We start from the raw sequence: 10,201 nt of genomic DNA, 5'->3' as shown, positions 1-10,201 counted from the left end.
TTTTTATTGTTGCTTTAAAATGCTTTGTAAACTATACAATCGAGGGTGAAAATATAACAGCGGATATACAAGTAGTCCCTAACCGGTGTTTATTGGCAGTTTAACACCAGTTTTTTTCCTTCTTTGTCTATAGTGACAAAATCACGTGAGTGTTAGAATGTAGAATAACGCACGCTTCTGGCCTTCTTTGTTTATATAGAAAGATTTCCGATAGTGTAAGAATTAGTAATATAGTAGAACGGTATTTTCATTTTTCATTACGTTCTGTACGTGCGAGCTTAACACAGAATGATATGGTTTACCTTTATTAAAATCACTAACACTTCTAATTTAATATATCCGTTATGTTTTCTATTGGCAAATGAAAACGACATATCCGATGCTAAATTTTCAATTCATCGTTAACATGTTTGAAGTGGCAGACGACATACAAAAAAGTCAAAATTTAAAGATGTCCAACATTCTTCTGACAACAAAGAGTAAACTGTAGAGTCATTTGTAGAAGGTTAAACATAATACATGTACATGTACTCGTATACGATTTCAGTTGTCAGTTTAGTTAGTTTAAACAATACGTCAATTCACTTAAGATAAGCTTTGTCATTTCTTCATTCAGGTTAATTTACCTATTCAAAACATGAAGAATTTATGATTTAGTTTTATAGAACGACGACAAAGCATCCCTTCGATCAGTGACTATATATTGAATACACAGTGTAGTTTAGAGCAAGTTTAGTTTTGCATGCGAGTATATGTCAAAATAATTTATAACTCTTTCTCCATTTTACATAAACATACATACTAGAAAAGGGTTACAATAAAGACAACATAAAGTACATAAAATTCTTGATTAACAATTACATATAACGAAGTATCTAACCCAAAGACTTGCAAACTATCAAAAGCAAAAGTGTTTGACTATACGTGAAGAATTATAGATATTTTATTTCAAAGTAATCTATACTAGTATATATACATAATAAGTTATGAATGTTTGTCGTCGGCGGCACATCCTTATGGAACCTTCTTTTTACAAGCTTTTAGTATCCAAAAGTCATTTCAAGCCGACGGCAAACAGACTTACAAATGAAGGATGTGTTAATAAAGTATGCCATAAATATTACCTTAATCCAAATTATCTAGAGATCTATAGAGGCACATCTGTCACAAAATTCAATATTAGTATGCTAAACTAAAACAAGATAAAACTGCCTGTTACGCGACTGCATCAGGAGAGAAAATCGCTATGCATTTACATTGGAAATGAAAGGCGAGATAGTGTCCAAAGCAAGTTAAATAAATCTTAATACAATATTCCAAAAATTAAGTTTAAAAATTAATTTAAAATGAACTCATGCACTGATGTTTAATTTCCTACTAATGCAATGAAGTATAGCATGTTATTTGTTCTTTTTAAGTATAATCTCGTTCAAGTAACACATTTCTTTTGAAGGAATAGTTTGTCGAAGTACCATTGCTAAACAAGAATACAAAATCATGTAGAACTGTCTTTTGTCTTCTTGGAGTCGGGGTTGTGAGTCGTATTGTGTATTGAAGTAAATATCTGAAATAAAAAGGAAAAATATTGAATAGAATATATGCGTTGATTTATCAGTTAATAAGACTAATGTTACAGTTTTAATAACATTTATAATTATTCTAAAAGGATAATCACGGGGGTGGAACCCCATATGTATCTCATAAATTAGCATCGGTAAAAAATATATGTGAATTTCGCTGCACCAGATGTGAAGCATAACACCAGATGTGACTGTAAAAAAAAGTCAATCGCAGGGTAAGTTTTCAACTTTTTAAACATTTATATAAAATTCAATCTTTTTTGTAAGAAAATCGAAATGTGATTCTACCCTCCTGACTCTCCTCTTTATTACACATTTTTGTTTTGGATTTCTATGCAGTCTTAATCGAGATATTCTTTCCGTCATGGGTTCTGGTGTGTCCAAAACATGCAATGTAAATGAAGAAAATGTCACTAAACGGACTAAAAAAACAGATTTTACGAAATCCCACCACAGACCGATGCTTAACATTCAGACAAATCCTGATTTAAACATTTATTGAGATTTGGCTACAAACGAAAAACCGCTGCTCAAAATTGCATTTGAGCTCCATATGTGCTGAAGAGATCCATATGTGCATAATATAAAAAATTAGCAACATAAATACGCATCACTTTCATAAAGCAATCTATAATTTTTTACATTGTATATCATTCTGTAATTAAAACATCATTATCCTAAACAGACACATTTTCACGAGACGAGCTTGAATAACATAGTATCTATATAGAAAGAGATAAATGACATTCTGCATACGAAAGGTTTTGAAAATACGTAGATATGGTGGGAAGGCATTGCTTATTTTGATTAATTGACGTCATGTGTACTGCAATCATTCCCTTTTTATGCCGTCATGCATTAACTAATTAACTTATTATTCACTCGACTGCACTGTCTGCTTAATAGGGGAGTAATGTGAAGCGTGTTTGAATTTGTTATACGCTGTTAGAAAGTTAGTGATAAACTTTTGGAAAAAGATCAAAGAAACTTTGCATATTTATTTTGCACATCATGGAACGTTCTTGCATATTATTTACATGGTTCACTTCATGGCCATAATCACAATAATGGGTCAATGTCTATTTGACTTATTTTATGCCTGCTCTTTAACCGATATAAATTTAAAAATCCGTCTTTTGGCATGCCATTAAAATGCTGATGAAACGGCGGTTAGCGTAATACTGGCGCGACCCAATTATTTACAGCAATGGTTTTCTTTGTCTTTAGGAACACCTAACATACTTCTAAATTGGCTCATATGATGTGGGGTTTACAATATCGGTCATTGACACGTTACATAAAAAGTAACCGAGGTTCCGAGTGGGGAATTAACTTTCTGAAGAGAAGCCAATAATAATAAATTGAAAATTTATGTTAATTTAAATTCTCATTTCCTTTTATTATACGATAAAACAGTTATAATATATCGAACTCGACTATTATGTAGAAATATCATGACCTGGGAGGCATCTCGGGTTTCCTTACAATGTTCTCGGCCCATATTCTGTAAAGAAAAACATTCGATGTCGCACCAGACCATGATATTTCCTCATAACAGTCTGTCGCTATAATTATAATTTGTGAAATATTAAAGTGATAGATATTTTTATGAATGTAAACATTATTATAGAAACCACGGATTTATAAATCCGTGTAGAAACATATTATATGACACGATATCTTTAGAAAGTTCCATACTTTCAGTTTGGTTTGTCCAAGTTACATATCCATTATTAGTGAATTATTTATCATACGAGTACTATCCGTTATATAAATGTTTAAAAAATTGAAAAATTACCCTGCGAATGACCTATTTTTACAGTCACATCTGGTGTTATGCTTTACATCTGGTGCAGCGGAAATTCACATATAATTTTTACCGATATGCTCATTTTTTGAGATACATATGGGGTTCCACCCCCTGTAAGCGTTGAAATTTGTCAGCTAATAAGGCTATTCGTTTAAATAGCTTTTATGATTATTCTAAATTCGAAAATGAAACATTAAGGTATGTTTAGGAAATTTGTTTCATATCTACAATGTTTTCGTTATATGTATATTACACCGTAGTGTTTTTTTTAAATGATATATTTACCTCTCAATCGGGTGGAAACGATTTCTTTTTTAACTTGGAATATAACAGTTTACCATTGACATATATTTCAAATGAAGTCTGAAATAAAATAGCATTAAATAAATGTTAACAGCTTATTTAATTGAACTTTTAACAATCAATCATGATATTTGTTTGCAAGTATATAAGTTAAAAGTACATTGAGCATAAACAGGTGTAAACTATTTTGTTGATAAAACTATCATAATATTCAAAGATATGACAGTAATCAAATTAGTTTATGAATGAAATTTTCCACTGTATCTTTTTGAATGTGAGTATCACTTATTGTCGATAATAGCATGTCACAAAGTTAAACAAATACTTCATGCACTTTGTAACAATGATAAGTGGTTTTGCAAGTATCATCGAAATATTTTAATTACCATGATATCTATTGTAATAATACACTGTTATATCAATTCTTAATACTGTCATCATTTTTCTAGCATTATTTCGACTATCCCTTTTCCTCTTGCCATCGTATTGCGTAATCACTATTTCTCTAATAATCATCATCACCATCATCATCCGTGTCAATATCTCTATTTCTAATAACACCTGATCTCAACTATCCCTTTTGTCCGATACCATCATTTTGCCTAATCATCAACATAATAATCACCAATGTCATCACATGATAATAATAATGATGATGACGATGATGATAATAATCATCATCACCATCATCATCCGTGTCAATATCTCTATTTCTAATAACACCTGATCTCAACTATCCCTTTTGTCCGATACAATCATTTTGCCTAATCATCAACATAATAATCACCAATGTCATCACATGATAATAATGATGATGATGATGATGATGATGATAATAATCATCATCATCACGCCATCATCATCCATGTCCTCCAACCACCCCGTTCTCCTCCTCATTATCATCAGTGTAACATTATCTCTATTTATTATAACACAATCTCAACTATCCCTTTTTCTCATACAATCATTTAGCCTTATCATCAACATATCATCATCACCAATATCATCATATGATGATGATGATCCTGATGAAGATGATGACCATCATCATGATCACCATTTATATAGATCACCATTTATATATCACCTTAAATAACACTAGCAGGATTTCTATGTTAGTCGTATTCTTTGTATGTAAGCTATTTGTACTAAGATATGATATACATGTAATAAATGGTAGGTAAACGTGCTTATACTCTGTTTGTTCCATTAGCGTAGACCAAATGCAGGTTTCTCCTCTCAGGCCACTTCCATACTATGATCCACCCAGTTCCCATATCTCTAAACTCAGGAATAACTGCCATGTTCCATTCTGCTGGCCCAGACTGAAGACAATCACTCGCAAACGATGCGCCTCCTTGCGGATATTAAAGTTGCCAGACTCCTCGGAATTCCATCGAAAGTAGCCTCGATCAACAGACCAGGGGATATATCAGGGCATGAAACCGTAAGAAAAACTCCTGCTTGCTGTAAGTTTTGCCTAGCTTACAGCTACTACCAAACACACAAAAGCTTAACAATCTGGAAAAAGCTTTGGGATGGAACACTATACAAGTATATGTAATTTCTAATTGGCGGACAATTTTATATCACCTATCTTGAGTCTCGAACAAGCATCACCTATCGAACCACCGGCACACTGATATCTACTGAAGGCCTTCACGTGATTACCATAATTCTTACGATAATCATTATTTTATTTTAGTAATAGATCTATTACACTTAACACTATTAAATCAATAATTAGCATCATCCTCATTTTTTATACCATCTTTTGAAATACCCATTTACTCTTGCCATCATCATCATCACCGTCATCATCGAAATCGATAACGACAATGACAACAACAATAACAACAACAACAACAACAACACTTTTTTCTGTAATCTTTCCTTCATGATATCTATTAGGAGATACACCTTATCATCAATTCATTTATCGTATTCCTTATACCATCAATCATCTATCTCTAATTTTCTTCTTAACCTCCGCCTGCTCATTATAATCATAATTCATTAAAATCCTCATAAATCATGATATAATATCAAATCAATCAAATTTTCGCCCGTCGTCCTCCCCCCGGCACCCGCCTCCTCTCATTATTTTATTATCTTTCATCAACAACAAAACAAAAATATCTTTTAGCTTCCCCCATGATTCTTTTATAATACATTTGTTAACAATTCTTAATAGTTTTTTTTAGCATTTTTTCGACTACCCCTTTTCCCCTTTTACTTTCGTATTCCCTTTAAATATTTTATTTTCTTAATTTCTTTTAAAACAGTTAAAATATTTTCCTTTTTAAAATTTTTTCTCTTTTCTAATAAAAACCTGATCTAAACTACCCCTTTTTGGGATAAAATCATTTTCCCTTTAATACCCAAAAATAACCCAAATATAAATACATGATAATAATAAATTGTTTGAGATGATAAATAATAATCATCATCCCAAATCATCCGTGTCAATATTTCTATTTCTAAAAACCCCCTTGATTAAAATTTTTTTATAATTTTCCTTTTTTGCCCAAAAGATAAAATATTTTGGGCTCCCCCTTCCCCCTTTTTAAAAAACCTTTTTTAAAAAACCCACCAATTTTTTTATCATTTTTGGGAAATTAAATGAATGACCCGAAATAATAATGATAAAATGAAATAAAATTTCATCATCAAAAACCCCAATTTTCCCTTTTCCCCCAACCACCCCTTTCGCCTCCCATTATCATCAGTGTAACTTTAAATTCTTTTTTTCTAATAACCCCAATCTCAAATTTCCCCCTTTTTTTCTCAAAATCATTTCCCCTTTATAAATCAACACCTTTCACCCACCAATTGGGGCCCTATGATGATGATAAATCCTGATGAAAAATGATGCCCAAAACCCAATCATGATCACCATTTTAAAGTTTTCCCCTTTTAAATTATCACCTTAAATAAAAACCAAGCGGGATTTTTTTTTAAATCGAAATTTTTTTGAAATGTAAGTTTTTGTACTAAAAAAATATAAATATACTTGTAAAAAATTTTGGAGGTAACGGGCTTATACTTTTTTTTGGTTCCTTTTAAGCGCCCCAAAAATGCGGGGTTTTTTTCCTTTTCGGGCCCAATTTTCCATACTATGACCCAACCCATTTCCCATTTTTTTTACTCGGGAAAAAACTCCCCATGTTCCTTCCCCTGCGGCCCAGATTGAAGACAATCACTCGCAAAGATGCGCCTTTGCGGATTTTAAAAGTTGCCAGACCCCCTTCGGAAATTCCATCGAAAGGGTAGCCCCATCAACAGCCCCGGGGATATATCAGGGCATAAAAACCGAAAAAAAACCCCCTGCTTCCTGTAAGTTTTGCCTAGCTTCCCAGCTAACTACCAAACACAAAAAAGTTTAAACTTTTTCGGGAAAAAAGTTTTGGGGGAGGGAAAACACAAAAAAGTATATTAATTTCAAATTTTGGGGGAAAAATTTTAAATACCCTTTTCCTTGGGAGTCTCGAAAAGCACACCCTACCCAACCCCGGCACATTTGATATTACTAAAAGGCCTTAAACATGTTTAAACCAAAATTTCCTTACGAAAAAACATTTTTTTTTTTTAGAAATAAAAATTTTAATTAATTTTAACCCCTTTTTAATCAAAAATTTATCTCCTCTTTTTTTAAAAACCATTTTTTTCAATAAAAAAATTTTCTCTTCCCTCTCTCATAAATCACCACCATCATCTCGACAACGACCCGACAATGACAACAAAATTTAAAAAAACAAAAAAAAACAATTTTTTCTGTAATCTTCCATATCATATATCTATTGGTTTTACACCTTTATATCAAATCAAATATTATTCGCAAAAAAAAATTCCCACCAAATATCAAATTTTTTCTCTAACCATCACGCGGGATATAATCATAAATTCTTTTAAAATCCTCATCAAATCGATATAATAATCATTCTTCCCCCCCCCACCCCCCCATCTTTGTTGGTTTTTCAACCACCAAAAACCTCCTAACCATTAAATTTTAAATCTTTTATAACAACAAACACAATATGATCTTTTATGCTTTAACACATGGTTTTTTAATTTTTAATAACATTTTTAAAAATTTTCTTAATATAAAATTTTCAAAAAATTTAAATTTTTAAAAATTTTATTTAAAACAAATCCCTTTTTCCCTTTTCCCATCTTTTTGCCTTTAAAATCCCCAATTTCCCCTAATTTTGTTTTTAAATTAAATAATCATCCCCCATAATGTTTCTATTCTTTTAATAACACCTGATCAACTATTTTTTTGTCCGATAAAATCTTTTTGGCCTAATAAATCAAAAAAAAATCACCAATTTTTCACATAAATAATAATGATGATGAAATTGATATAAAAATATCATCACCATAAATCATCCGTGTAAAATATCTCTTTTTTCAAAATTAACACCGGGACCCCTTAATTTTCCCTTTTGTCCGAAACAATCATTTCCCTTAATCTAAAACATAATAATCCCCAATTAAAATCACATGATAAAAAATTTGATGATGACGAGGGAATGAGATAATAATAACATCAATCAAAATAAATCATCCTTTTCCCTAAAAACCACCCTTTCGCCCCCCCCAAATTATAAATCAGTGTAACATTATCTTTTTTTTATAACAAAATCTCAACCTTCCTTTTTTCTAAATCAATATTGTTATAAATAACCCCTTTTCATCACCAATACCCCCAAAATGATGAGGGTGATCCTGATGAAAAAATAAAATAAACCACAAAATAAATCCCCAAATTTTAAAGTTTAAACCCATTTATTTAATCCCCTTTTAAAAAACACTAGCGGGATTTTTGTTAGTTTTTCTTTGTAGGGTAAGTTTTTTGTACTAATTTAAGATTTTAAACATGTAAAATTAAAGGGGAAAGGAAAACCGGGTTAAAAATTTTTTTGTTCCATTAGCGCCCCCAAATGCGGGTTTCCCCCCTTTTCAGGCCATTTCCCATACTTGATCCACCCATTTTCCCCATATCTCAAAACTGGGAAAAAACTGCCATTTTCCCATTCGGGCGGCCCCGGGATTGAAAAACAATCACTCGCAAACGATCCCCTCCTTTGGGCGGATATTTAAAATTTGGGCCAAAACTCCTGGGAAATTCCATCGAAAGTACCCCGAAAAAGGGGGATATATAGGGATAAAACCGTAAAAAAAACTCCTGCTTCCCTGTAAGTTTTCCCTAGTTTAAACAGCTAATTTACCAACACACAAAATTTAAAAAAATCGGGGAAAAAGCTTTGGGGATGGAACACTATACAAAGAAATAATGTTTTTTTCTAATTGGCGGAAATTTTATTCACCTTCTTGAGTCTCGAAAAAGGCATCCCCTACCCAACCCCCGGCAAACTGATTCTACTAAAAGGCCCTTTTCACAGGGTTTAAACCAAAATTTAAAAAGAAAAACCCCATTTTTTTTTTTAGAAAATAAAATCTATTAACTTAACACATTAAATCAAAAATTAACATCCCTAAATTTTTTATAAAATTTTTTCAATCCCAAATTTTCTTTTTGGCCCTTATCAACACCCAACTAAATCATCGACGAGGGAATAAGGGACAATGACCAAAAATAACAACAACAAAAAATTTTTTCTGTAATCTTCCATATCTTTAAAATTATTGGGGGATTAAAAAAACCCATTAAAAATTAAATATAAAATTTTTATGTCATTTTCAATAACCTAAAATCACTATTTTTTTTCTCAAACCATCACGCTGCATATAATCATAAATTAAAATTATAATCCCCCTTTTTCAATCATCAATATATCATAAAATTCATCGTCTTGGGCCCCCAAAGGGCCCCCTTCCTACTCATTAAAAAATTATCATCATAAACAACAAAACACAATATCTAAAAAGATTACCATGAGTTTTTATAATAAAACTGTTAACAATTCTTAATACGTCATAGTTTTTTTAAAAAGCATTATTTCGACAAACCCCTTTTCCTTTTACCATCGAAAATTGGGCCTTTAAAATCCCCTTTTTTTAAATTTCCTTTTACCTTTGTAACCATTTTACAATTGTTAATTTTTATTTTTTTAATTTTAAACCTAAATTCAACTACCCCTTTTTTGTCCGATCCCAATCATTTTGCCTAATAAACCCAAAAAATAATCACCAATATCACCCAATAAATAAAAATTTGAGGTTTTGAGAGGGAATGAAAAATAATATCATAAAACCATAAATCATCCGTGTCAATACTTTTTTCCAATAAAAAACCTGATCTCAACTTTTTTCCCTTTTTTGTCCGATAAAAATTAATTTTGGCCTAATCTCAACATAAAAATCACCAATTCATAAAATGATAATAATGATGTTTGGATAATGGATGATAAATAATAATCATCTCACCATCATCATCCGTGCCCTTTTTTTCCAACCAAACCGGCCTTTCCCCTTCCAAAAATTAAAAAATAAACCAGGGGTAAATAATTTAAAAATTTTTGATAAAACACAATTCATCTCCCTT

The 10,201-nt window shown here is 31.4% G+C and overlaps 1 long non-coding RNA gene across 1 annotated transcript; it reads right to left on the bottom strand.

The window, feature by feature from the left end:
- Positions 1 to 4,539, bottom strand: LOC132732054 (uncharacterized). Its single transcript, XR_009625972.1, has 2 exons — positions 3,676 to 4,539; positions 1 to 1,564 (listed from the first exon to the last, which is right to left on the bottom strand). It is a non-coding gene; the product is annotated as an uncharacterized LOC132732054 (long non-coding RNA).
- Positions 4,540 to 10,201: the final 5,662 nt, after the last annotated feature.

The sequence above is a fragment of the Ruditapes philippinarum genome, unplaced genomic scaffold (assembly GCF_026571515.1).
Source record: "Ruditapes philippinarum isolate M1 unplaced genomic scaffold, ASM2657151v2 ctg8060_1_1_1_1, whole genome shotgun sequence".
Lineage (NCBI taxonomy): Eukaryota > Metazoa > Mollusca > Bivalvia > Venerida > Veneridae > Ruditapes > Ruditapes philippinarum.
Note: the sequence above shows the minus strand (reverse complement) of the source record. Positions and strands in the feature narration are given on the sequence as shown.